Consider the following 27,392-nt stretch of genomic DNA (forward strand, 5'->3'; position numbering starts at 1 on the left):
CACTTCTCAATATTCCAGCCACGCTGAACTTCTTATAGTTCCTTGAATCTCTGGCCTTTGCATACAGCATTTCCTCTGCTAGAAGTTCCCTCACCACTTCACTTGCTACCTCCTCTTTACCCTTCCTCTGGTCTCAGCTTAAGCATCATCTCCTCTAGAAGGTATTTTCTGATGCGCTAGACTAGTTTTGGATACCCTCCCTCAAGCCCTCTAGCTACCTCATAAGGTCCTGTACTTCCCCAATTACCACACTCATTGCGCTTTATGGTACTTAATTGCTGGATGTCAACTCTCTTGGCTAGGCTGTAACCTCATGAGGCCAGGGATCAAGTCTGTCTGGTTCACCATTGGATCCCCTTAAATATAGCAAACACTAAATGATTGCTGAATAAAAAGAAATCTGGTGGTTTAAAAAGCAGTTGCGTGGAAATGTGCAGCCCTAAATCTTGATAAACTTGGTTTTGCGATAAAAGAGAGTGCATTTCCAAACCGGGATAGTCAGCATATCTTTCTTCTCATCTCTCATGTCAGGGCATCTGAGAGAAACTTTATTCACTCTTACACCCACCTATCTTCCTAGAGAATAGGCCCAAGTTTCCTGGCCAAGGTGATGAATCAGTCAGAGAAGCTTTTGGCCCAGCATACATGTCATGTGAATATGAGGATAGCATAACTTTCTGTCTGACCTGGAGTCTGCTAGTACACTCCACGGCACATCTATAGATCTTGATTTACCTCTCTTTTATTGGAATTTTCTGCAACCCTTTCCATATTCACACATACTTCTGTCACCTGATGGTCAGTGACAATAAATGAAGCTAAACTACTTTTTAAATTTACTTTTTCTAGCCTTAGATGTGTGTGTGTGTGTGTGTGTGTGTGTGTGTGTGTATGAGAGAGAGAAAGAACTCCTGACATAATAAAGGTTTATTTTATTTATTGTATAGTTGTACAGTTTATTTATTTTTACTATTCTTTATCCCAGAAAAGATTTAATGTGGGTTTATATTAACAGTATCCACTCTGGCTCATTACCACAGATAACTGAAAAATACTGTAATGAAATCTTCATATGATCCTTTAGAATTATGGAAACACTCCGTATGATATGGTAGACTTATTTTTCTCTCAATTTTCATTTTGATGTTTGTACTTATTATTTTCTCTTAACCAATTTTCCATTCATTTAAAGCATCGCGTTTCCTCAGAAAATCAAGGCTCTGTCTATTCAGATGATTCTTCCCCCAGATCATTCTATCTGTTGGTGCCAGAGCACTCTTTCTAATTCATAGGCTTGCAGATGTCACTTAATAAATCCAAGGCCTTTAAGGGCTCCTAAATTCCTGTAGGACGAAGACCAAATCCCTTAGCCTGGCATTTAGGATTCTCTAGGCATATAGTCCCAACATCCTGCATTAATTTTGTTTTTTTCACATACGTTGAGTGCCAGCTGTATGCAAGGCTGTGTGAATGGTGCTGCAAGGGATAGTATGACGAACATGACCATGGTTCCAAGTAGCTCACAAATTTAAAAGGGGAGATCAGATAAGTATGATCCAAGGAAAGAGGGGGAAAGATAACTTCTGATTGTGTGTGGATGTGTGTGGGTGAGTGCTGATCAGAAAACTCAGTGCCGACACATAGTAGGCGCTTACTCAGTGTAGTGGTAATGCGTGAAAGATGGCATGACCTCAGTTGTTCTCTTGGGAGGTTAATATGATAGAAGAGATTGCAGTGGGTCCAAGCTGGAGATAGGAAATAAAATATAAGTGATCAAAGGAGATGCAGGGAGTTGAGAACCTTGGGTGTCATTAAAGACTGTCAGTGAGAATACGGTGTGGGCATCCATGAATGGAGGAACTGACAGAGAATCAACAGGAATATCTAAGAGGAGGAGGGGATTAAAAATGCCAATACAGTTTCCAGTCTGGTGCAAAGGTGCTCCCAATATCAGAAAAAGGAAAATCAAGAGGGAGTTTAGAAGAAGAGCTTTAGAACTTTTACTTTGAGAACCCAGTGAGATATTCCAAGGGAGATGTCCAGTGGCTGTGTTGGAGGAGAGTGTAAAAGTTTGTTGGAGTGAGATTTAAGTGACAAATGGGAGCCTTTCGCATAGAAGGCATGATTGAGCCATAGGTGGGAGTGAGTTTGCTCAAGGAGAGAGTGTGGAAAGAGAATCACTTTCTTCTCGGCTCTTGGACCCCCTGCTCCAGGCTGACTCTGTGTTCCAGAGCCCACCAGGACACCCCTGCTTTGCATTTGCTGTCCACCCAACTTTGATGTCTTCTTCTTTACTTGACTAAGTGTACCTCTGTCTGTTGAGTTCTCCAAATGTTTCTTTAATAATCAACCACATATGAGGTGCTTAGCTCATATAATTTGTGAGTCATAACAAGTCATGTTTTTATCTAGACTTGAGTCATCAAACTAGAAACTTAAGATGTTAGCTAGATGCTACAGGTTATAGAAATGGGCCCTGAATCCTCCAGAGAGTTGTCTTTAAGATCTTGTCCAAGCTCCAGCCCACATCGACCTTTCTCTCTTCCGAATCTTTGGAGCATATCCTGTTACATGTCTGACATTTATCACAATGAGTCCTGGTATTTGTATTTATCTTGTTAGAACTCTGTGACATCTCCTCATCTAGACAAAGGGTTCCTTGAGAATAGACACTGTCATACTCTGATCTGAGTTCCCTAAAGGTCTAGCACAATGTTTTGCACACAGTCAGTACTGTTTTGAAGGCTATGTGACTCTGCTTTTATTTGCTAGTATTTCCTCCCCCGAAACCTTGATATCTATTGGCACCAACTCTTACATCTTAAGTTTCTAGTTTGATGACTCAAGTCTAGATAAAAACATGACTTGTTATGACTCACAAATTATAGAGACAATTTTAATAGAGAGACACTTCTGCTCACCTTGTCATTCAAAAGAGCTAAAGTACTTTCTGAATGCTAAATATAAGAAGATGCTATAAACACTGCAGTGAAGAATGAAGTGATAATTAATGCTTAAGTAATTAATCACCCAGCTCAGTCCATGGTGGGTAGTTTGGTGCAGTTGCTGATGTTAAAATCATTTTCTTTTCGTTACAGCGACAACACTTTAAGAGGAATCTGGATTATTTAAAAAATTTCCATGGACTTGGGACGATGGAATCATAAACTTCAGAGCATGAAGGGCAGCATATACTTACCTACCAAATGATAAATGGTTCCTTTTCAAGGGCTAACTGTGAGTAACTAGCAGAACATCCAAGATACTGTTTTGAAAGGGGATCTCAGGTAGAGTCTGGGATCAGTGGGAGAGTGTCATGATGAAAAGTGTCCACTGCAGTTGAAGGTAGTAAAGGCACATGCTTGCTTTCTTCGACCACATCCTCATTCTACAGATGAAGAAACTGAGTCTTGGAAGAGGGATATTTTCAACAAATGAACATTGATTGAAGCCTACTACGCACTAGGCAATTTACCATATAACATAAACTTCCTGTGAACCTAGATGCTGTGCTGAGAAGTACAAGTACTACTTCAGAGGCCCTTAGCACAGTACATGTGGTTGAAACTGTATTTACATCTCTTTATGTTTTCTCCTGCACTGGAAAGAAGGAAAACACACTCATGCATTTATTTTCACTTTACCCACTCAGCAGACAAATTGAATGTGGATTTCTTAACCTAACAATCTAAATGTAGTTACTCTTCACACCTTTTGATTTTCACAAGTCTTGCATCACATAACTTCACTCACATTTTCAAACAAGAATGTGTCTGATCAAGATGGAAGTCCCAAACCTAGATGACTAATAGTGAGTCTTTTGAATTTCAGAATAAGCAGAAGCTAATTCATGAATTTGTTCATTTTTCTTTCTCAACTCCAAAGCATTTGGTAGACATTAAGTCTTTAGTTATCTCACACTTTCACATCCCCAGAGTGTTTTTAGTCTGGATATTAAATAGTCTGATGCAGATGTTAGAAGAATTCTGGCTTTAAATTTAAATTTTAGATACTTTAATAGGCATGGCCCAGGTATATAGCAATGTGATTAATGGAGCATCTGGAATTATTCCTTATGTCCATGAAATTTAGGTGGATCTGTTTGGTTGGATCAATGCTTGGCTATACCCAAAGGGAAAGAACTCTGCAGAAAGCCCAAATTTGAGGCCAGGTTCTATCTCTTAGTTGCTGTGTGACTTTTGACAAGTCATTTTTAACTTCTTTTTCTTGATCTGTAAAATAGTAACCATAAGGAAGCCTACCTTTTAGGGATAGTATGAAAACTAATTAAATATTGTAATGGAGATCATATCCAATGGCTTCTCAGCTATTTTGGTTATCTATTGTTGTATAACAAATAACCCTCACAACTTCATAAATTAAGACAATACCACATTATTATCTTCCATGATTCTGTGGGTTGACTGGACGTTTCTTCTACTCCCTACTGTATTGACTAGGGTCATCCGGGGGCTGGCTCTGTTGGTGTAGAACATCCTAGATGGCTCCCTCACATGGCTGGCAGTTGATGCTACTGTCAGCTGCAAGCTCTGTTGGTCTGCTGACCAGATTAACTGAATTCCTCGTGCGGCCTCTCCATGTGACATGGCAACTGGGTTCTGAGAGAGAGTGATCCCAGTGCTCAAAGCAGAAGGAAGTAAAAGCTGGAAGTCCTCTTGAGGCCTGGATTTGAAGTCCTGGAGTGTCACTTCACCATATTCTATTGATCAAAGCTCTCACATGGCCATCCCAGATACAAAGGCATGGGAAATATCTCCACCTCTTAATGCAAGGAGTGACATGCGTGAACAAGTGAACAAGGACGGGAGGAATTGTTGGGGCCACCCTTACATACTAGCTATCAAGCCTCTACTCAAACCACACCTTCTCAGAGAGTTCTTCCTTGATCATCTCATCAAAAAATGTCATACACATCTCTCTTCTATCATATTATTTTAGTTTTCTTCATATTCTTTTAATTTCTTCAAAAAGACTCTGGGATGACAACGTGTGAGGTAACTGAAGACTTTCATTTTCTTCCTTATCATCCACTATCTAACATTTTATTTCTTTTGCTTACCATCTGTCTTTCCCACTAGACATAAGCTCCATGGGGGAAGGGACATTGTCTTATTTACTAAATATTTCCAGTATGTAGAACTATGTCTGTACATAGTAATGTATGTATGTGTGTGTGTATAGACACACATATATACATACACATGCAGGAATGAAATGAATGAAGGTGAAAGGGCTTTGTAAATTGTGTAGAGTACTGTTATTATTATTGGATAAAGACACAGTTCACCCTTTCCCTAGTTGATTTACTCTTATTATTCATAAACCCATTTGCTGAATGCATACTATACATGAGACCCTGTGCTAATAACTAGTTGCTTAAAGAATTAATGTGGATTCATAGCACTTGACATAATTTGTTTGTTAGATCGCATTATAAATGACAGTAAGCTCTGGGCTACATTCTCACAGAGTTCCTGTTTAACTGTACTCCACAGATTGGCCTTTTAAACCCCACATTTCAACCTTGCAATTACGTGCCAAAAATCACAACTTTGCAATTAAATGCCTGAGTGTAGTTATAGCCATATAGATTATCCTAGACTGAGGGAGATAAAACCACCATTTATTGAATGTCCACTATGTCCCTTGTGTCTTCTGTATCCTCTCTCATTTTATCAGCACCACAACCCTGTGAAGAAGAACTTATGACCTCCAGTTTATAGATAAGAAAACTGAGGTTTCAGAATGCCTTGATTCTCCCATTTCTCGACTGCCTAACATAGCATCTGGCACAGAGGTGCTCAATAAATATCTGTTAAATACTGAACAAAAGACAAGTTAACTAAATTGTTTTTTTAAATATCACCTAGAAGGTAACAGCTCTGACTTTGAACCCCGGCGGATGGGCTCCAAAGCCTAAATTATTTCCACCAGTCCAGAGCCAGTCATAGCTGTCTTAATAGCATCAGTGTCAAGTCTAAAAATTAGAGAAGAGGAGAAACCCTAGAGGTGAGAGTTATAGATTCATTTTGGAAGTGGGATTGAGGTAGGAAATAAGATAGTCATTTTAACTGACAACATTTTATATTAGATGCTACAGTTGGTTTGATGTGTAACATCTGTTCAACATCACATGCAAAATAAAACTTTCCCTCTGACGTTTTTGGCTTTCGAGTCTCCTAGAAAATGCTGGGTGATCTACATCCTTTGACTATTAATGAAGCAAAGTAGCTCCAAAAATGCCCTACTGTGTCTCCACTCCAGGAACCAACATGACTCATTAGACTCCTGTTGATTAGAAATGTTAAAGTGGGTTTTCTTTCTTTTCATTTTAATTAAATAAAGTTGACAGACTTTCTTGATTCTCAATTGGCCAAGACTCCCAAGGTGTGGAATGAAAGGAAAATGGCACCCTCTTCCGAACAACGCTTGTTGGGCTGTATTGGGTTTGATACTCTTAACCACCCCAGGAGGCAATCAGTAAGTTTTAAGACAAATGAGATCCAAAGGTTTTGCTCTTGGGAGAAAAGGTAGAGAGAGAGAAAAAGATATTTCCTCTGTGATTGTAGATGAATGGTTATGGAGATTACAAATTGGGTCAGGCTGGTTTGCTGAGTGTCACAATATTGTGTAAGCAGTGAGTACAATTTTAATTCTCCTCCTCCCAGCTGAGCCATGCTAAAAGACTGCAGTGGTTTAAGGACACTTAGTTTTTCCATCTGGGTGGATTGATGCACAGCTGTAGAGACCCTGCATAAGATCATAGCTGAGAACCTTATCGTCTGAGCTGCACAGAGCCAAGGAGACATATACTTTGATTTCCGTCTTTTATTTCCAGTGTCACATAAAAGCATCCTAACCTTAAGTTGTACCATTTTTTGGTCAGTTTATAACCACATAAATAGCTTCTGAATGTGCAGCCAACAAGGGTGGGGTATAAAGGCCTGGAACAGGACAGTTTTGAGATATCCAGGAAAAGGAATGGAACTTGTCTTCCCCTTGAACTTCCTCTCTATACTACATCATCTTCACTTCTGTTAACAATGAAAGTTAGGGAACTCCAAGCTAAACAGGACCACGAAAGATCACTTAATACCGTCTCCTGCCTTCAGGGCATTGTTACCCCCATTTTATAGATGACCTAACTGTACCAAAGAGGGGACTTTCTCACTGTCCTAAATAACTAATTGATTAGAATATATTGAGCACCTGGGTCTGGTAGTGAGTTAAGCATTATACAGAAAAAGCAATAAATAAGACATAACTACTGCCCTTACGAACTGCTGTCACTACTCACTGTGTGACCTGGGACATTCAGTCTATCAGTTAACAATATATATTCAGTTTCTGCTCTGTGCCAGACACTTTTCTAGGTCAAATCACTTCCCTTCTCTGGGCTTCTGTTTCTTCAATCCTCTTACTCTCAAAGTCTATCTTATCCTAGAAAAGAGCAGTAGGCAAGGAGAGTAGAAACTGGGGGAGGGAAGTCCTTTCTCAATCGATGACCAGGTATTTAACCACCTGGAACGTATTCAATCCTATAATAGGGGATTTGTAGAAATACAAAGATAGCTAAGCTATGCTTTTTCTCCTCGATGACCTGGAAGTCCACTATGGACTGAATTGTGTTGCCCCTCTGCCACAAATTCATATGTTGAAGCCCTAACTCTCAATGGGACTGATTTTGGAGATAGATTCTTTAGGAGATAATTAAGGTTCAATGAGGTCATAAGGCTGGGGCCCTAATCCAAAAGGACTGGTGGCTTTATAAGGAAGAGAGAGAGATCTCCCCATCTCGGTGTGTGTGCCATAGAGGTAGGGCCCTGTGAGGGCACGAAAGGAAGGCAGCAACCTTTGAGCTAGGAATTGAGCCCTCACCAGAAACCAAACCCTGCTGGAAACTTGATCTTGAAATTCCCAGCCTCCAGAAATGTGAGAAATAAATGTCTGTTATTTAAGCCACCCAGTCTGCAGTATTTGGTAGCAGCCAGAGCTGACTAAGACGGAGTCCACGAGACAATCCAAATGGCACACTGAACCATACAAGATAGAATATAGTTGCAGTAAAGCCCTAAGTCATGGTTTCCAGCTGTTTTGAATGTGATAGTCTTTCTCTCTTTATCTCATATACTTCCCTCATACACACGCGATCTTATTTATACTTTTCAAAATTTTTTGTTGAGGAAATATTTATGTGTGTGTGAATTCGGTACCTCTTCCTGTAAGCCCAAAACCTCTGAAGACTTGCCAGCCCGGGGTCTGGGAACCTCTACTCCAGATGCAATAGAAGTTGAAAGTAAGAAGAAAATCTGGCAGCAAAAGCAAATAAGGGAAGCTCTTCATATCTGAATGGGCCAAAATCAGGATAAAGAAGCATTCTGGAAGAAGAAGAATGGGAAGAATCCCTCTAAAAACAGTCCCAGCTATAGTGGTTCCCCCAAGATCTGCACTCCTCTCTCATCTCAAGATTTATGCTAGGTTGGACTCATAATTTCAAGCAGTGTTGTGCTGGAAAACTGGCTCTCTGGGAAAAAAATAAACTTTGATTTGTGGTGTTTGCCAGTTTCTATGGTGTAAATACACCCACGATGGCTGATTTCAAGCTACTAATTGATGTCACTGAACATGGTGTTGGAAAGATAGGAGTAGAACTGGCTCTTGAGAATCAACAGGAAGCAACTTCAGCACACCATTGTAAGGAAGCTGCCTTATTCCAAACTTTCATTTGTAGAATTTAACCTTCTGCCTAGAGAAGACTCAAGAGCAAACCTCCAAACCACTGCCTCTCTCTCTCTATAAGCCTTCCCCTCTCCTCAAGTCAGAGCAGCTCTACTTTAAACTAATTTACAAATTAGGTGTCTGGATAAGACACCGTTTTCACAAAGCTACTTAGTTATACTTTAGGTCATGTTTACCAATTTGGTATTCCCCAGAATAAAGGCTCCAAAATATGTTAATATTTAGTTTATGACCATGGGAGGTCAAAAAACTTTGGGAAAACTGCTCCTTTCTATATTGGTCACAATATATCTTTGCGTATTCAATGTTCTGAAAAATCCTGCAATAAATAATCCTGTCTCAATTTTGTTGTAATTCAGTATTTTCCAAACTTTTTTGACAAATGAATATTTATCTTTTTAAATATTCTGCAAAACAAAATTCCGTGTGATACTTTTTTGAAATATCTGTTCCCAGTATTGACTGAAGTCATTCTGACTCTTGGCTGAAACCCCTACTCTACAGACTAGAGAAAGTCCCAGCCAGGCCTTTGAGAAGATTTCCAAGAATATCTAGGGAGTTACATTCTCATGGGCATCTCCACCTCCAAATTCTTGCTTTAACTGTATTTTTTTTGGTTTTCTTTTGTTCTACTTTTCTTTGTTTTTGATTCTGTTCAACTATCAGTGTTCTCTGGAACACTTCCTATCTGTCAGTTCCCTCCTAAAATGTGACATCTGTACCTAATATGTGTTCCAAGCATGACACAGAAGAAATAGGACTATTATATTTCATGGATTCTAAGATGCACATTTTTCACATTTTAACATCTCTGAAAGTGGGATCTATCTTATAATGAAAGTTGTAGTTTAATTGGCAACACTTTTTTTTTCTTTTAGTGTTACATGAAATAGTGGTGCATCTTACGGTAAACATCAGATTTGCTAAAGTATGGTATTATTTATTATCCATTCAATAAATATGAGCTCTAAAACCTGCAGACCTGAGTCTCATGGAGCAGTATAGCTGCCTCACTCATATTTGTTAAATAAATAAATAAATGAAACTTTTGGTATCCTGTTTTACCACATCAACTGAGATATGGGATTCAGTCTTGTTTCCTAATTTAAACACAGATACACACACACATGCATACATACAAAGCACTTGTGTGAGCCTGCACATACACACACACACACACACACACACACACAAAGAGCAGTTCCAGAAATCAGCTCCACTAACATATTATAATATTAGATGTTAGACCTACCTTTTCTTCAAACAGTCCATGGACCATTTCTTCAACTCAGGTTCCAAAACAGTCCTTCTCTTGCCCTCTTTGCTTTTTAAGTTTTATTTCCTCCCTTTTCCTCATCTATAGATCCTTTCCCAATCAGAACCAAAAACAAATTCTTTTCCCTTTCTTATGCAGAGAAGTTTAGTCATTTCAGACTTCTCTAAACCCAGCTCAAGGTGACATCACCCCTTCAGGGGCTTGACTGTAAGTTCTTTTTTTTTTTTTTTAATTTTTTGTTTATTGCAGTAACATTGGTTTATAACATTGTAAAAATTTCAGGTGTACATCATTGTACTTCTATTTCTGCATAGATTACATCATGTTCACCACCAAAATACTAATTACAACCCATCACCACACACATGTACCGAATTATCCCTTTCACCCTCCTCCCTCCCCCCTTCCCCTCTGGTAACCATCAATCCAATCTCTGTCCCTATGTGTTTGTTTATTGTCAACACCAATTTGCAAAGGTACATGCACCCCTGTGTTCATTGCAGCGTTATTCACAATAGCCAAGACTTTGAAGCAACCTAAGTGCCCATCAAGAGACGAATGGATAAAGAAGATGTGGTATATATACACAATGGAATACTACTCAGCCATAAGAAATGATGAAATCCAGCCATTTGTGACAATGTGGATGGACATTGAGGGTATAATGCAAAGTGAAATAAGTCAGAGGGAGAAGGTCAAATACCGTATGATTTCCTTCATTAAGTAGTAGATAATAACAACAATTGACTGTAAGTTCTTGAACGAAGTTTCTGTCTCCTAGACTCCGGCTGAGGGGGAAGGAAGCAAAGGGAAAAGGCACGGTTTTGATTTTGTTGTTTACATACACATCTCCACAACATTCCAGGTGGATGGTCTTGTTACTTCAGTTTTATTTCCTCCAACGATAGAGTGCTCACAGTCTCCCCAAACAAAGAGGTCCGTTTGTAGATGGTTCTAATTGTCAGAGCGTTGTCTCATCTACTGACCTCCTCATTACAAGGCTTGTCCACCTATCTGGAAATCATATATATATAAAATCTCTTTTCCATATGACAGTTGTTGAAATATTTAAAGACAAGGGTCGCATTTCCTATGAATCTTCTATTCCACTCATCATCATTTCTTTCTATGGTTTCTTGAATGTCAATGCTCCCAGAGTCTTTATCATCAAAAATCTGTCTCCTTAGATATATTCCAGTTTGTCAGGCTTCAACTGAGGGTGTGCAGCCAGATCTGAGTGGTATATTTCCCACAGAGTTTAATAGGACGTATGACCTTATTTCCTTCACAGAATTTATAATCTCAAATTATTTTATATCCTCGTTTATTGCTTAAGCCTTCATTAGAAAGTAATATCCTTGAGGACATGGTTCTTGTCTTTTTGTTCACCTTTTTGTCATAGGTATATGGCAAATATTAGATGCTCAATAAATGTGTCAAACGAATGACTGAATGAGGCATCCTTTCTCCAGCATTTCTCAGAGATGCCTCATAGTCATTCATATATTTGATCTGTGAATTCTCTTGATGTCCTTGAATGCTATTTATCAGAGACCTAACACAAAAGTGTTTTACAATGTTTTTTGTTCTGTTTTGTTTTGTTTTGTGAGGAAGATCAGCCCTGAGCTAACATCCATGCCAATCCTCCTCTTTTTGCTGAGGAAGACTGGTCCTGTGCTAACATCTATTGCCAATCCTCCTCCCTTTTTTTCCCTTTTTCTCCCCGAAGCCCCAGTAGATAGTTGTATGTCACAGTTGCACCTCCTTCTAGTTGCTGTATGTGGGACGCTGCCTCAGCGTGGCCTGACAAGCAGCGTGTCGTTGCACGCCCGGGATCCGAACCTGGGCCGCCAGTAGTGGAGCGCACACACTTAACCGCTAAGCCAAGGGGCCGGCCCCCACAAAAGTGTTTTAAAGACTCCTGACTCAGCTTGAGTTTCTCTTCTTTCATATCAATATCTATTGGTATATGATAGATCAATAATATAGAGGTAAAAATTGATAGATCAGTATCTATTCATATCTACTCTCTTAAGTTATTCTCTTCCAATCATTCTTGCCTGATGGAGAAAGCAGAAGCAAAATAGAAACTCAGAAATGCTCTTTCTTTTCACCATTTATCAATTTTAAACCATTCTTTCTATGGTCTGTAGGAAGACTTAAAAGGTGCTCAAACTTGATTATGGATGCTGGGCCAAGGGGGAATTATGACGGACAGCCCCAAAGCTGTCTGGTGGATTTGACCTGTGTTTTCGGATAGATTCTGAATTCTCTTTTATCTTGAGGCTTTCCCCTTCCTGTGGGATTTAGGCAACATTAGAGTTTCTTGAGACTAGGAGCCTTGTTTGTCCTCTTCACTACTCTACTCAAATTTTGATGTTTGCTTTAGCAATTGAAGTTGAAAATCCAGAGTTAGGTGACCCTGAGCAGCATCTTTGATCTGAAACCTCCAGGTGTGCCCTCATTCAGAAGAAGTTGATGGCTCTACCTGTTACTCCAAGAGCCACGAAGATGGAAGACAATCCATGGAGGGAAAAGCACTCCAAGAATAGAAGTGTGGGAGGGATTAGCTATTGGATTTCCATATAGTCACATCACAAACTATTATGTTGATGCTAAATATTAGGAACTTACCCTCTAACTATTTGGAGGAGTGTCCACAATGCATTATTTTCTTAAAAAAGAAAGTTACAGTTAAATGCAAATAGTAAGATGCATTAAAAACAATCAAAAGACAAAAATCCGTGTGTGCGTGCATGCGCGCTTATGTTTGTGTTACACATAGGAAAAGGAGAGATACTAGCCAGGCTGTTGGTATTTATTAGTGTGGGAGGTAAAAAATGAAAAAAAAGAGAGAAGGTAGAGTTGATGGCTACAGTTTTTCCTTACGTATGTTTGTATTATTTCATTGGTTGTCATAAACACGTGTTAGTATGTCCCTCTTAAATAGGAATTTCATAAAAGATTAACGGAAAAACAAATCTAAAGCCCAATAATTCTTCAAAAGAGAAACCAAAGCAAAGTTGTGGAAAAGTAGAGTTTCTAGACATGTTCTACCCGTTTCTTTTCATAACGCTGTAAATGGGGATGTGGTTTTTCAGGGACATGGGGAGAGATTTGACTTTTCTGTCTTGGGTTTGAGGCTTGAGCATCATTGTATTTCATACATGATTCTAGATGGGTCATGTGGTCAGGAAAGTCTCTTGGGATGCTGAAAACGTGAGCTGTCTCCTTCTTTCCATATTGTCCAGATAACTTAAAGGAAGTCATCTTGAAAACAAAAAAAAAATTTCTAGTGTGTATATGTATGTGTGTGTGAGAGGATGCTTGCAGGGTTCTGGGATCAGGCAATACTAACGACATTAAACAAACGCTCGATAATTTCTTGATCCATTTGAACCATTAATATTATAACAAGTTTGCCATTGGGGATTTTTATTCTTTCAGGTAAATCCAGAGTTTGGCACCTAAACTCTCCCCTAAGCAATGGCTCAAGTTTAGATCTGGTCTCCAATAAAAAGCAACTCTAGCAAGTAGAATGTAAGAATTAAGAATGGTGGCTGGGAAGGTAGACTGTAGTGATTTGAAATTTGAATTAGCTGTGTGACCCTGAGCGACTGACTTCAACTGCTCTGAGCCTCAGGTTTCCCATCTATCTCATAGGGTTGTTGGGAAAATGGATATAACGTGAGGAAAGTACACCAATGCAAATCCTCTCAGCCTACCTTCTATTTTAGCCACTGCTGAGGCAAACAGGTCCATGAGGGCTGGGGTCAGCTTTGCAGAAAGGTGACCTGAAGCTCACACCCTGTCCCTCTAGTTTCCCAGGCCTCACTGCCACAGTGGTTTGGGACACCTGCAGGAAAGTGACTGGTACTCACACATGCGCACCCTGGAGTTATGGGGTCACCCTTGACCAATACGGGGATGACAGTTCTGAGCATTTTCTTAAGGTTCTGTAGTGAAAAATGTGTGCTTCTCTGTAAAACTAGACCTTGGATTGTTTAGACCCTGGAGGACACCCCTTTGGGTTGTCTGATTCTATAGAAGCTACTTTACAATAGCTTACACATGCACACACACACACACACAAGTGATTCATCTGTAATGTGATGTTTGAAAACCATGGTGTTCTCTTGATCATCTAGGTGGAACTTTCTAGATTTAGTCCATAAGGATTTCTCTTTTAAAGACTTGGGCTATTAGGTTATACCTCTCTTTTTCTGAACTCCTTGCAATAAACTTCCTCAAAAACATAGACAAATGTTTTTAGGTTAGGAATATAAACTCTCATGATTTTAAATATTCCGACCAGTCTGTCATAGCTCTTACGATGTGCCCACTGAATCTCCTTCCATAATGACTGGGTGGGACCCATTTCTTTCTAAATACTGGCTATTAATGAATAAAAATAATTGCATGGTGTGATCCCGAGCCAGTGTGATCTGTAACTGTATAACAAGGGACACAATTAACACCAGGCTTGGGAACTGTTACTGTAATGAGCGTTTGGTATGAAAGGATCATTATTTTTTTTTAAATATAGGAAGAGAAGACTTAATATGCCAATTGGTTTCTGTAGACAAGCTAAATGGCTTAATTATCGCCATTAGTAATCAGGTGTTAAAACTGAGGTACAAATTGCCAAGGACTGAACTTTGTGTGGAGATGAGTGTCATCAGAGAAAAGGAGGAAAAAGGGGGAGTTAACGGACATCGTGACAGGTCCTTTTCCTATTTCATGTCATTGAACCCACATGACAACTCCATTTGAGGTTGACAGCAGCAAGGAGTAAAGAGTATTCACAGGCACTATTGAAAATGTCATGGGGTCCAATGAAGCAAGGCATACTGTGGGCTCCCCTGCAGCTGTATGGGGTGGTGGTGGGCAGGCGGGGAAGGGGCCTTCTGAGAACTGTGTACACCTGTTCCCAAGCCCTGCTGCTCCATTTAGCGCCATCTTCTCGCCCTAACCCTCCACTGCCCACTCCATACTCTTTGCCACCTTCATGTTATTCCTCGGGCTGCTCTCTGCCTTGAATTTCCTGCCCCATCCCTTTTGTTACTTTAAATGCTAACTACTCCTCTTGAATCCACTCAAGTCACATCTTAACCAGAACAATTTCTTGCAGAATTCTAGCCCACTACGGATTTCTGTATTGCTTTTAGTCAGTCAGGCTATGGTACCCAGCACTTAATCACTCAAGGATGGTTTCCTCACATCAGCTCTGTCTCTTTCATTTAGATCCATAAGCCTTTTGGTATCAAGAACTGATTTAGGGAAAGAGAGAATGCATCAATTAAGATTGAGGCTCAGTCCTGAGGGACAGAACACTCAAGATGGTGGTGGCATACATAACAAGACCAAGACAGTTGCTTCCCTTTCATGTAAACACACACAGCCTAGGGCTAACATAATGGTTCCAGGATTGCTGGGGAGCCAGGTTCCTTCTATCTTGTTGCTCTGCCATCCTAAATATACGGCTTACATTGTTAGTTTCAAGATTCCAATTTACTTTACCAGTTTACCTGAATAATAACTAACATTTATGGAATAACTTCCATGTTCTAATATCTCCTTAACACACTCCCTACCCCTCAAAGCAGAAACCAAGACAAAAGCTTGTGTTCAGGTAGTTTACTTGGGACTGTGATGTTAAGGAGCCAGGAATGAGGCGTAAGGGGAAGTGCAACAGTGGAGGAGGGAAAACCAATACACATTTGTGTTACACACATGGGCTACTGCTGTTTAATCTCTTGGAAAATTCCAAGGAACTGATAAATGGTAATTTTGAAAACAGGGTAAAGTCATGATTCTCATACAGATATAAACGGGAACACGTGTTAAATATTCAACTCATAATCCATGAAGGAAATAGACAGATATTTTACCCACTTCAAAAGAGAATCCAAAGAACAGATACATTTACAGATCAGGAATATAGAAATGAAGGTGTAAATGGAGGCAAAACTTGCTTTTGCCACAGTGGGAAAGAGAGTCTTTTGGACCATACAGAATTTTCTTGTTTAGAGACAAGAATTATCTTGCACTGCTATCAGTAGTCTAGAATTTAAAGCATTGTAAAATAGCTCCCATAGAATTAGATAACCGGGAGGGGTGTCCTCCAGGGTCTAGACAATCCAGGCTCTAGTTTTCCAGAGAAGCATACATTTTCCCCTACAAAGCCTTAAGAAAATCCTCAGCACTGTCATGCTCCAAGCAGTCAAGGGTGACCCCACAACTCCAGGTTCCCAGTGTGTGAGTACCAGTCACTTTCCTGCAGGTGAAGCTGGGAACCCGAGGGTTACTGTAGATGTTCAATGAGAACATGATTACCTCTCAACCTTGTTCCCAACACAGACATATATGAATCTTGTCAATTTGTTGTTTTCTTGTTTAACTTGAGGGGTGACTCAGGGGTCTCGAGGATTTGTGAGCTTGTTTCTCTGAAGCTCCTCCTGCCAAGCCCTTTAGCTCTATAAAACTCGCTGTTTTCTGCTCTTGTTAAGGCAGATTTGAGTGAACCCATGCACCCAATTTCTCGTTTTGGCCAATTCCAGTAAAACCTTTCTCCACTTCTAAGCACTGATGTCTCAGTGTTTGGCTTACTGCTCATTGGGCACACGAACATGAGATTAAGAGGTTTGGTATCACAGGTGTTCCACACCACTGTGGCAGTGAGGCTTGGGAAGCTAGAGGGACAGGGTGTGAGCTTCAGGTCACCATTCTGCAAAGCTGGCCCCAGCCCGCATGGGCCTATTTGCCTCAGCAGTGGCTAAAATAAAAGGTGGGCTGAGAGGATTTGCACTGATGCCCTTTCCATGTGTTATATCAATCCTCCCAATAACCCTGTCGATGCAAAATAACCAATAACCATTCTATAGATAAGAGAAATAAGGTGAGTTTACTTGAGCCAGAGTGAGGATTATAACCCAGGAAGTCCTTAGAAAGCGTTCCGGAGAAGCATGGTTTACAGTCCAGTCTTATGTCTTTTTAGAACAAAGAATATACATTAAACACTCCTGGGATACATTTTCATCAAAGTTTCAAAGAAGTATTCAATTGCAAATTAATAGGTCAGTGTGACCAAGATATCAGGAAAGGGACTAATCTGGGTGTAACCAATAGGGCGTTGAGTGTTCCTAATAGGGCATTACCAATAGGGCGTAGGAGGGGACCTATGCATTCTTATCTTAAGAGAGTGTATTCTTTACTTTAATGGTTAAGCAGATGTACAACGTATGTTTGATAGGCCATAAGTCAGACTTTTTAGTTCAAGCTGAATCAGTTTGAACCCGAATAGTTACCCCATACACCTCAATATGTGAAAATCTCTTGTCAACCCTATTAGATAGATGGGAAAACTGAGGCTCAGAGGGGTTGAACTCAGTTGTCCAAGGTTACACAGCTAATTCAGTAGAAGATGGTGGTTTCAAATTCACACAATCTGTCTCCCCAGCCACTGGTCCCAACTCTTACATTCTACTTGCTAGGTTGCTTTTTACTAGAGACCAGATCTAAACTTGAGCCATGGCTTAGGGGAGAGTTTAAGTGCCAAACTCTGGATTTATCTGAAACAAAGAATAAAAATCTCCAATGGCAACCCTGTTATAATATCAACGGCTCAGCAGGGGTAAGAAATGATGGATTGTTTGTTTAATGTCATTAGTGTTGCCTGATCTCAGAACCCTGAAGGCATCTCCCCCCCTCGTTCCCTCTTACACACTTGGCCTTTGTGGAAACAGCTCTGTAATGTTTTCTTCTCTTTTCTTTAAAGCCAAAATGTATTGTAGAAGTGAGCATGGAGTACTTTGGAAAAGGGGAAAACCTTCCACCCAGTCTCTCTGGAAACTCAGTAAGTCTTGGTGAACACGAAATGTGACAGCAACCTGGCCCCTACCTTCACCAGCTGTAAAAATTATAGTCCCCAGTTTGTGTACCGTCGAGCTGGGATTTAGGCAGTGGGTGCTTAGACAACCATTGGATATTTATCACAGCTCTTTGAGGACTTTGTAGGCTATGCCCAGGGACACATTTAAGCCTGATTATGTATTTCTGTGGTGTACCTTCAGGTCACATTATATATACATATGTTCCTTTACTTGTGACTTCTGTTCTTCTCTGGTCATACTTCTAAGTCTAAAAATCCTTTTCAGGTCCCAGTGGAAAAGCTTCATGCGGTTTCCCTCAGCCGGGTTACTTTGACAATAAGAAATCAAGCAACATTTGTGAGTATCTCTCACTCCTGCTGTGGTATAAGTAAATAGTAGCGACTTTAGAGTTTGTCTGGAAGAAGAAAAGTGCCACCACGGAGTGTTGTGGCAGGAAGAGTTTGCAGAATTTAGTGACGTTCTCTACGTTTTTCTCATCTCTTACATGGGCTCTGTGACCTTGAACATGTTGTGAGACTGAGATCTCCATTGATTACAAATGTTAAACAGAGTTCATAATCCCCCCCTTACTCAAAGGGGCTCAGGGAGGGCAGAGTGAGGCAAACGCATTGGAAAGTGTCTTGTATACTATTAACAGCAGTACTACCTAAGATTCAGCAAATGCTAACATTTTTCTCTCTGACCTTCAATAAAAGAAAAGCTGAGGATGTGAATTTCCTTTCCAACTCAGCCAAGGCCATAATGTGGGGGGATAGGCTGATGTCTTCCAGGTGTGTGTAAACATTATCCACGGCTAAATCTAGAGGAAAGGGGAGAAATGATGTCTTATTGTTTGTCTTTGGGAAATCGCACAGGATAATGAAGTTGTTTGGTCATTTGCCATGTGCCAGGTTCTGTGCTAAGTATTTCCCGTGCACTCCTCATGTATTTTGTCAGACTATCAGCATGAGCAAAGGGGAAGGTGGATGGAATGAGGAACAATCAGGAAGCAGACCAGGGTGAAGGAGGACAACCTAGAACTTCTCTGCACTCATTTATTCAGCTAACATTTGTGGAGTCCCTACTCTGTGCCAGACAATGTGCTGGGTAAACATATATCTTGGCATTTGTTACTGAGACTGAGGCATGACCACATATGGCAATGCAAAGAGAGGCAGCTGTGAGGCTAAATGGTAGGTAAATCCTAGAACTAGCATATGCTTCCTACCCTAGGCTGGGGCCCCTGGCCTTAGCTATACAAACCAAAACCCAGGCCAAGTGCTTGGAGCTGCTTAATGAGTGATCCTCAGAGGTCGCTAAAAGCTGCTAAGTGAATGTTCCTGCTTTCCATCTGTCCCTCTAATCTCAAACCCTGTGCTCCTTTTAGTCATAGCAGGCTCCCACATGGAGGGCGTGGGAGCAGACAGGACCCATCTCTGCCAGCTCTTTGTTAAACTCGATTCTCCTAAGGCTTCTCTTCAGACTCAGAAGGAACCTGGAGCTGCTGGCTTGGGCTCAAGCTCCTGACAGCAGCAACTCAAAGACGTCATGTGGTCTGCACTAATTAGACCCGCCAAACCCATTACCAAGGAGAGCCAGAGCACTTAGGCAATTAGTGATGATTTGGCTAGTGTCCACCATCGCCAGATGGTCTCTGCAACTCCCCCACATTCTCAGAGAAATTACACATGGAGGCAAAGCTGATGTCCTGTAAAGGCATGGACAGAGTGAACATTCTAGAAGAAAAGAGAATAATAATGATCTGAATCATAAACTTAGGTACTATTTATTGAACATCAACTATGCCAGGCTTGGGGCTAGACATTCCACAACATCAATTCAATCCTCACATCATCCCTAGGGAGCAGGTGCTAAGATTATCCTCATTTTACTTGAGAGAAAACCAAAGCTTTGAGAGGTTGTCCAAGGTCACTCAAGAAGAATATTTAAAGCTGGGATTCAAACTCAATTCTGTCTGGATGCAAAGCACATTCTGGAATCACATGGACCATTTTGTAATAACGTGGTGAGAAGACCTCCTTTAAATATATCATCACTTCCTCAGACTAGATTATGTCCCTCTCGTATATGCTCTTACAGCACATATCCATCCTTTTATTTATAGCCATAACTGTCATATGCTTAATGCCTATGTCTCCCATTATACTAAGTTCAATAGATGCAGGACTTTGTTGTTTTCTTTACCACTTTATCCATAACTCTTTGCATGTGCCTGGTTTATAAACCGTGGTCAACAACTACTTGTTTTGTGAATTAATGAAAGCAAACAATCAGGCAAGAAAAAGAGTGAAAGAAAGAAGACAGTACTCATGAGAATATGGAAAGACCATTCGGTTTCATATTTACAAATATATAACACTAGTGTGCTGGTAAACTGGTTCTCTAGGAAGAGAAATCACCCTGATTTGTAGCATTTGCCAGTTTCCACTGTGTAAAGGCTCCCATCATGACCAGTTTCAAGCTACCAACATGCTATCAGTGAATGCAGAGTTGGAAGAGATGCACAGTATTGGCTCTTGCCAGATCCAGCAGGACTTTCTCATTTTTTTTGGAGACTACAGCGTCAGTTTCCTCTGATTTTCATTCTCCCCATTAGCAGAGTGAAGCGTCTGGACTAGTAGTTTCCACATTCTGTCCATCAGCTCTGACACTCTATAAGCCTACATATGATGTCTTTCGTTATTTTGTCCTCCCACTAGGTTGGAGTGATGAGGGTGAGGAAGAGGGAAGATGGAGGACTAGACACCGAGAAGACTGAGTGAGGGCTCAGACCAATGGGCATCTTGGCTCCTTGTTTCCCTTTTCAGAAATATCTCCCAGTGCTTTCAAAATAGGCTACTTCTTGCATCCAATTGAAGGAATCAACCTATTTACTTTTCAAGTAAAATACAACTACAATCTCACCAATTTCAAAAGTCAAGCATCAGTGGATTTTGGAAAGCTAGTGTTAGCACTAGAATTAGAAAACAGCTAAAGAAAAACCACCCTGTTACATGTTGGAGAGGTGTAGAGAGACTTACAGGTTCTATATTTGAGAAAGACAAATGGATGCAATGAGAGCATTGTGACATCCCTGTTTTATGCCCTTCTGTGTACTTGACCATCCCCTCCCCTCTTACACCATTTACTTTACGGGACACAGGCTCTCCATCTCAAGGTAAACTTAAGATGTCACGGAATAGTCTAGGGAAAATAGGAAACTGTTATTGTGACTGCAATCTGTGAGAACTGTATTTCTGCCTCTGCAATATTTTCAATGAGTGGTCACTTGGCCTTAACATCTCAGGATCTCAGGGCTGCTAAGTCATTAGTCTGAGTGTTCATCTTGTTGAAAATTGAAAAGCATAGGTTTCTATAAACAGGAAATTCTATCAAGTAAAGTCACTATAATTTGGACAGTGCTGCGTAGAAAGCCTGTTTCAAGAGGTTTAGAGATTTAGAGACAGAGAATGAGCTGTAAAAGTTTGCCCTCTTCTGGGACTCGATGGAAAATGGGTCATTCAGAATTTTGGCAGTCACCATCACCATCAGCCTAATTAAATCTTCTGCCTTGAAGTTTTTCTCCACCCCTTAGTCAATCTGTATAATGCATTCATTTCAAATTCAGATGTAGATATCATTTGTTGCCCCCCAGTATTTGTGAGGCATGTTGGAGGGGTGGGGAGAGGGAATAGATGAAGGAAACTTAGTTCCTTTCCTCCAGGAGCTCTTAATATGGTATCAGAAGATAGGGATACGACTGAGTAGTCAAGGAAGAATATAATATGAATAGAAACAGAAATATGTAGGACAAGCACGGGACTTTGGGATATGTGGTGGGGAGACAAGGCTCTGGAGTCAGATCAAATTTATTTACTAGCCATATGACCTTAAAGAAGTTACTTAATCCTGTAAGTTTCAGTTTTCCTATATATAAAAGGGATAATATTAATCATGCTTATCTATCAAGTTGTTTTGAGGATTAGATGGGATAACGCCTGTGAAGCACTCAACACACTCTGACATATAGTGAGCACTTAATAAACGTCAGCTATTATTAGCTATTTTCATTTGGAGTGAGATAAAGAGAGTGGCCGTGGGTAGGAGTGGGGATAGAGAAGGGTGTTGCAGGCAGAGTGGTGGCAAAGACAAGAAGGTGTGAAAGACCACAGTATATTTGAGTAATATTTAATAGACCAAATTAATCCAACAAATATTGAAGAGGGAGAGGGGATGGAGTTTGAAAAAGAAGACCAGAGCTAGCTTGGAAATGACTGACAGACCTGGTAAAGAGGGTGACCTCAACCTGAAGACAAAGTGACCTGCTGGCATTTTTAAGGCAGTGGCCAAATCTGTGTACTAGAGTTTGCTCAGGTGACACGATGAATTGGAGAGGGGAAGAGTTTCAAGACAAGGAGACCACTAGGGGGCTTTGTCTAGAGATGCATATTAGGAGACCATTGGTGTTGGACAGCAGTTGACATTGTGGGGGTGGGGAAGGACTCCCACAAATAAGTGTAGAATGAGGAAAGTCAATTGTGTAGGCTTAGGGAATCCCACATTTCAGGGATGGCGGAGAAACGAGTACTGGCATTAATGAAAAAGACAATAGGAGAGCCAGCACAGAGCTAGAGGCAGGAAGAGAGGTTGGCTTCACGAAGACAAGGAAAAAGGACATCTCTGGGAGTATGCGGTGGGTTAGCAATGTCACATACCACTGAGATGCCTCTTGAAAAGAGGCCAAGAGTTGAAGCAATTAATGGTTCAATGGTCTAATTAGCGTAGTTTGAGTGGAGCCCTAGATTGCAGCTGAAAAAAGGGGTGAGGAAATGGAGTAGTGAGTGTACACGACTCTTCAAGAAACTGGGAGGTAAGGGATGAAGAGACAGGTGATAGCCTAAGGTTTAGGGCAGGGGAAATGGGAAGTTAAATAACTTAGAAAGATTGGGCTACTCCAGCATTTTTGAATGGGATGGGTTTGGTTAAGAAAGAAGAGTTGAAATGACAGAGAAGAGATCCCGGCAGCGCCTAGAGAAGAGCAGAACAAAAACTGCAAGTGGAGAAATTGGTCTCCAATGAGGGAGGAGACCCTCTTCCCCTGGCTCAGGAGGGAGTCAAATAAGAATGCACAGGAGGATAGCTAAAATTGGAGGTGGTGGCACACTGGCCTGTATTTTTTCTGTGGAATAAGTAAAGTTGTCTTGTAAATGGAAGGAGGTGGAGGTGGAGCCTGGAAACTTGACTGAACTAGTAAACTTTGGAGCAGCCCACAGGGACAATGAGAAAGAATGTGAAGAAATGTCGAGGACAAGATTTGAAATCATACTCAGAGCAGAAAACAGGATGAGGGAATGAGGGCATAGTTGTGATTTTCTTTAGCACTTGTTGGAATCCTGGGAGCAGTTACAGAGAAAATATATATGTAGCTTGGATTTGGGGTTGGGGATTGGCAGGAAGCACACAGCAGAAGGGCTATAGGGTAAAGGAATGCGGGTTCTCTAAAGGATTATTATTGATATAGCTATTAATGGGGACCAGACTAGCAGGGGAGGAAGAAGGGCTAGGAGGGGCTGAGAGTCTGGTATCCCAGGGCCATAGGGAATAGAGAGATGAGAATGTGCCCCTTGCCACCTTCCCGTCATTCTCTCAGGACACTGCCATACCATCTGTGTCTATCTTTCTACTGGCAGTGGACGTAAGTGAGCAAAGTTACCAATGCTGAATAGTAGTACTCCAGAACATTCTGTGCCAGTGGAGGGGACAGTGTTTATTCCTTGGAAAGAGTCTATGGTGACCACTGGAATGACTAGAGACTTTTAGGGTGACACAGAGTTTCTATGAGAACGGAACAATCCTTACATCCAATCATCTCATATTTTGATTTCTAGTAGCTCTGGAGGGGTCGTATTTTTATTTTTCTCTTCATTTCTTCCCAACATTAGAAGAATACCCATAAGTTCTTGCAAGCAAAATATTCCAGTTGGTGTCTTAAGTATGATCAAAGGAGTAAGGTGGAAGGTGCCAGGGACACGAATTTACTCATGCATCCCTTACAACTGATCTCAGAGATTCCTCCAATAGTAAGTTCCAACATGAGGAACAGCAGTATCCTCTTGCTGTTCAACATCAGATGTGCCTGGGTGAAGTTACATCATCCTGCCTTAGCGTGAATGAGTTCATGAGATAACTTCTGGAAGCTGAGGGTTATAGAGTTGAAATTCTTTGACTGACTCTTATTAAAGAAATATAATTGTATTTGATAAGAAGACAATAAACTTACTAACAAAATACTCAAGTGCTGTTGAACTTGCCCTTTTTGGCAAGAGAGGGAGGGAAGCACTATAAACAGACTTTCCAGGAGGGGTAAAATCTTACTGAAGTTTAGCTCTATATGTGCTTTGTTTTTCTCTTTAATATTTACTCTTTAATTAAAGTGTTTTTGTGCAATCTCCAAGGAGTGTAACCTTTTACCTCAAGGTTGTTTGTATTTACAAAACTTTTAAAAAAGAATTGATATTGGAAGATGCATTTGCTCATATAAACTGTGAAATATGATGGTTTTGGAAAGTTACATTTGCTGTCAGGCTATAAATGAATTCAAAAACTGCGGTGATTAACTCACCACTCAGAGAATAAACTCAACAAACTGGATTGATTGACCCACCACTATGCATATTGTTACGTTTTGCTCTAAGGTAACATTTGGGATGTCTTTCACTCCTCTTGGGAAAGGCAAGTTCTGGGGAATAAGAAGGCACTGCTGTCCACAGGGCATTAGGTGTTGAAAATTGAGACGGCAGCAACAAACTTCCTTCTATGTATTTTCTTAGGTCTGGCAAGAGAAGCAAATATTTGGAGAATACTGAGTTATCATGCACATTTGAACACACTCTTCTACCCTAAAAATTCCTCAGTGGCTTTCCATTTATCTTAGTATAAAATCTAAACTCCTCACCATGGGCAAAAAGGCTATTCATCATCTGGCCCCTGCATATCTCTGCACTCTCCGTTGTTCACAAAGTTCTAACCCTACTGGTCTTTCTTCACTCCCTCATACAGCCCATACGTTTTCCTTCCTCAGGACCTTTGGACGTACTGTTTCCCCTACTTCTGTCACGGTTTTCATTTCTCTCCCTTAATTTTCAGCTCAGATGCACCACTTCAGAGCTGCTTTCCCTGACTTGCCTACCTCCTCTGTTATCTCTATCTCACCTAAAACCTCATTTGACATCTACACAGCACTTATTGCAAATTGGGATTATTTTATTTATGTGTTTGTTAACATGATGGTAGGAATCTTACTTATTTTTTTCCCCTTTCACCACTGTTATCCCCAACACAGAGCATGACATACTGTCGGTATTCAATAAATATTTATTAAATAAATGAAGTAATCATAAATATAACAATGACCTTTTATTGAACTCTTTCTAGGTTCTAGGCAACTTGTTAAGCACCATATATATAGTGATGTCAAGCAATTCCATCAACAACTCCTCAGAGAAGGTTATTATTATTTCCACTGTTTAGATAAGTAGAGAGATTAAGTAATTTACCCAATGACTTTTAAGTGGCTAAACTGCAGTTTAAATTCTGACTGTTGTGACATAAATTTGTGCTATCAGCCATGACATGTTATTTCTATTGCCATTTTTTTTAAGAGTAGCAGATTGGGGCTCCAAATTCAAGTTGCCCGAATTCCTTACACATGATAATCGGCTAAGTTTATAAAATCATGCAATTGGTTCTCCAGCTTCCTCAAATGTGCACCTCATTTTGGCAGCACTGAGCTGGTCTCAGCTCAGAGTTTAATTACTTAGGAAGTTTCCCGAAGTATCTTTTCCCCTCTGACTCCAATCCCAGCTCCCTGCGGCCTCTATTAAGGAGGTGCTGAGATGTAAACATCACTGTGAAGTATGTGCTTTAATAGGTAACTCACCTGCATGGAAGATGTGCGGGATTCTGAGAAAACAGAATCCCCACCTCTGCAAAAGCTAGTCAAAATGGTATTTCATCAGCCTGGATCTTTATTCCTCCCCAAGAACTCTAAGTCCCTGGAGCTGTTTTAATCTTGCCTCATTAAAAATTGATATAATTTGGATTGGTGCTATTCATTTTGTGTCTGGACACCTCATTTCTCCAGCTCCGGCTGGGTTTCTGCACACCAAGCCTGCGTGAAAAGTGAGTGTATCTGCCCTACCTTCATTCATGTTGCAGACTCAGATGGGAGTAATCAATTGCTGATTGTTGATAAATGGTAATCATTACAAAGAATATAGATTCAAATGGCAGCTGCAGAATGGATGCCAGCTATTTCAGTAATTCAGGAATGTCAAGAGGTAACAGAGTGAGATTGCTATGGTGCAGTCATTACCTCGCCCAGGGGAGGAATGTTAAACATTAATACTTGAGCTGTGAAAGGATCGGAAACTTGACGGCGAGGCACGCTTTATAAAGGGAGTAGGGAGAAGCTTAGTAAACACAAATTTCTCAAACGTGTGCTGCAAAGGATTACTAATGTCCCAAATCCCCATTTTAAGAGTTAAATTCATTCCCCCTGACTCCTGTGGTACTAGACTTAGATAGATTTATGATCTAGAGAATGGTTACTGCTGGGTGGTAGAATGGTGTGGGATTAGGAGAGAGAGGGAATAGGCAAAGCAGTGTTTCTAGATTGAGAAGTGATCTGTTCACACTGTAGAGAGCTTCCTGGGTGGCTACCATCATTTCCTTTGGGACCCACAGTCATTTCATTAATTCATTCATCTTTCTCATTCCTTATGTATTCATTCATCCAAAACAATCCATGGAGCTCCTACTATATCCAAACACTTGCTACAACAGGAATGCAAAAATATAAGGAAGCTAAAATATGGATCTTGCTCTGGAGTAGTTATATTCTATGAAGCAATAGATATCGGCATAATAGTTATTAAAACACAATGTAATAACTTCTGTAGTAGATGTTCAAGGAGTTATCAGAACGTAAATCTGAGAGTATGTTAGGTGAATGATAAGAGGATGGGAGAAAGTGTCATATGTGAAGAGATTTTTGATATTGGTCTTGAATGATAAAATCTACATCATTCACCAGGTGAGGAAGGTAGACAGCACAGTTTAGGAAGAGAGAACACCTGTAAAGCCTGTCTGGGTAGGGGCAAGTAGATTCGATTTCTTGAAAAAATAATGGTGTATGAGTTGATACAGTGGGACTTGAAATTGGAATAAACAAGAGACTAGTACCATGCTTAGAAATGTTGTATTTTGGTCTTGTGCCCAATGGCTCTTGCAGGTTTTTAAGAAAGGGAGTCATCTATGTGTTTCCATGTTATCTACTGTATAGAGCACTCTCTGGATGTATATGGTGAATACATGGTAGGATGGAAATATTTAAGCCTTTGAAGCTAGGACTTTTGTAGTAGTCCAGGTAGGATACGTTGAGGGTTGGACAGGCAGGGTCTATATTAGTGCTATTCACTGAGGTG

General features: G+C 40.5%; 1 long non-coding RNA gene across 12 annotated transcripts in view; it reads left to right on the plus strand.

The window, feature by feature from the left end:
- Window positions 1-27,392, plus strand: part of LOC131418712 (uncharacterized) — a 227,384-nt gene that overhangs the window by 170,514 nt on the left and 29,478 nt on the right. For all 12 annotated transcript variants that reach the window (XR_009222986.1, XR_009222987.1, XR_009222971.1 and 9 more), the window contains one exon: window positions 3,099-3,237. This is a non-coding gene — a long non-coding RNA (uncharacterized LOC131418712). The remainder of the gene's footprint in view (window positions 1-3,098; window positions 3,238-27,392) is intronic.

Source organism: Diceros bicornis, chromosome 2 (assembly GCF_020826845.1).
Source record: "Diceros bicornis minor isolate mBicDic1 chromosome 2, mDicBic1.mat.cur, whole genome shotgun sequence".
Lineage (NCBI taxonomy): Eukaryota > Metazoa > Chordata > Mammalia > Perissodactyla > Rhinocerotidae > Diceros > Diceros bicornis.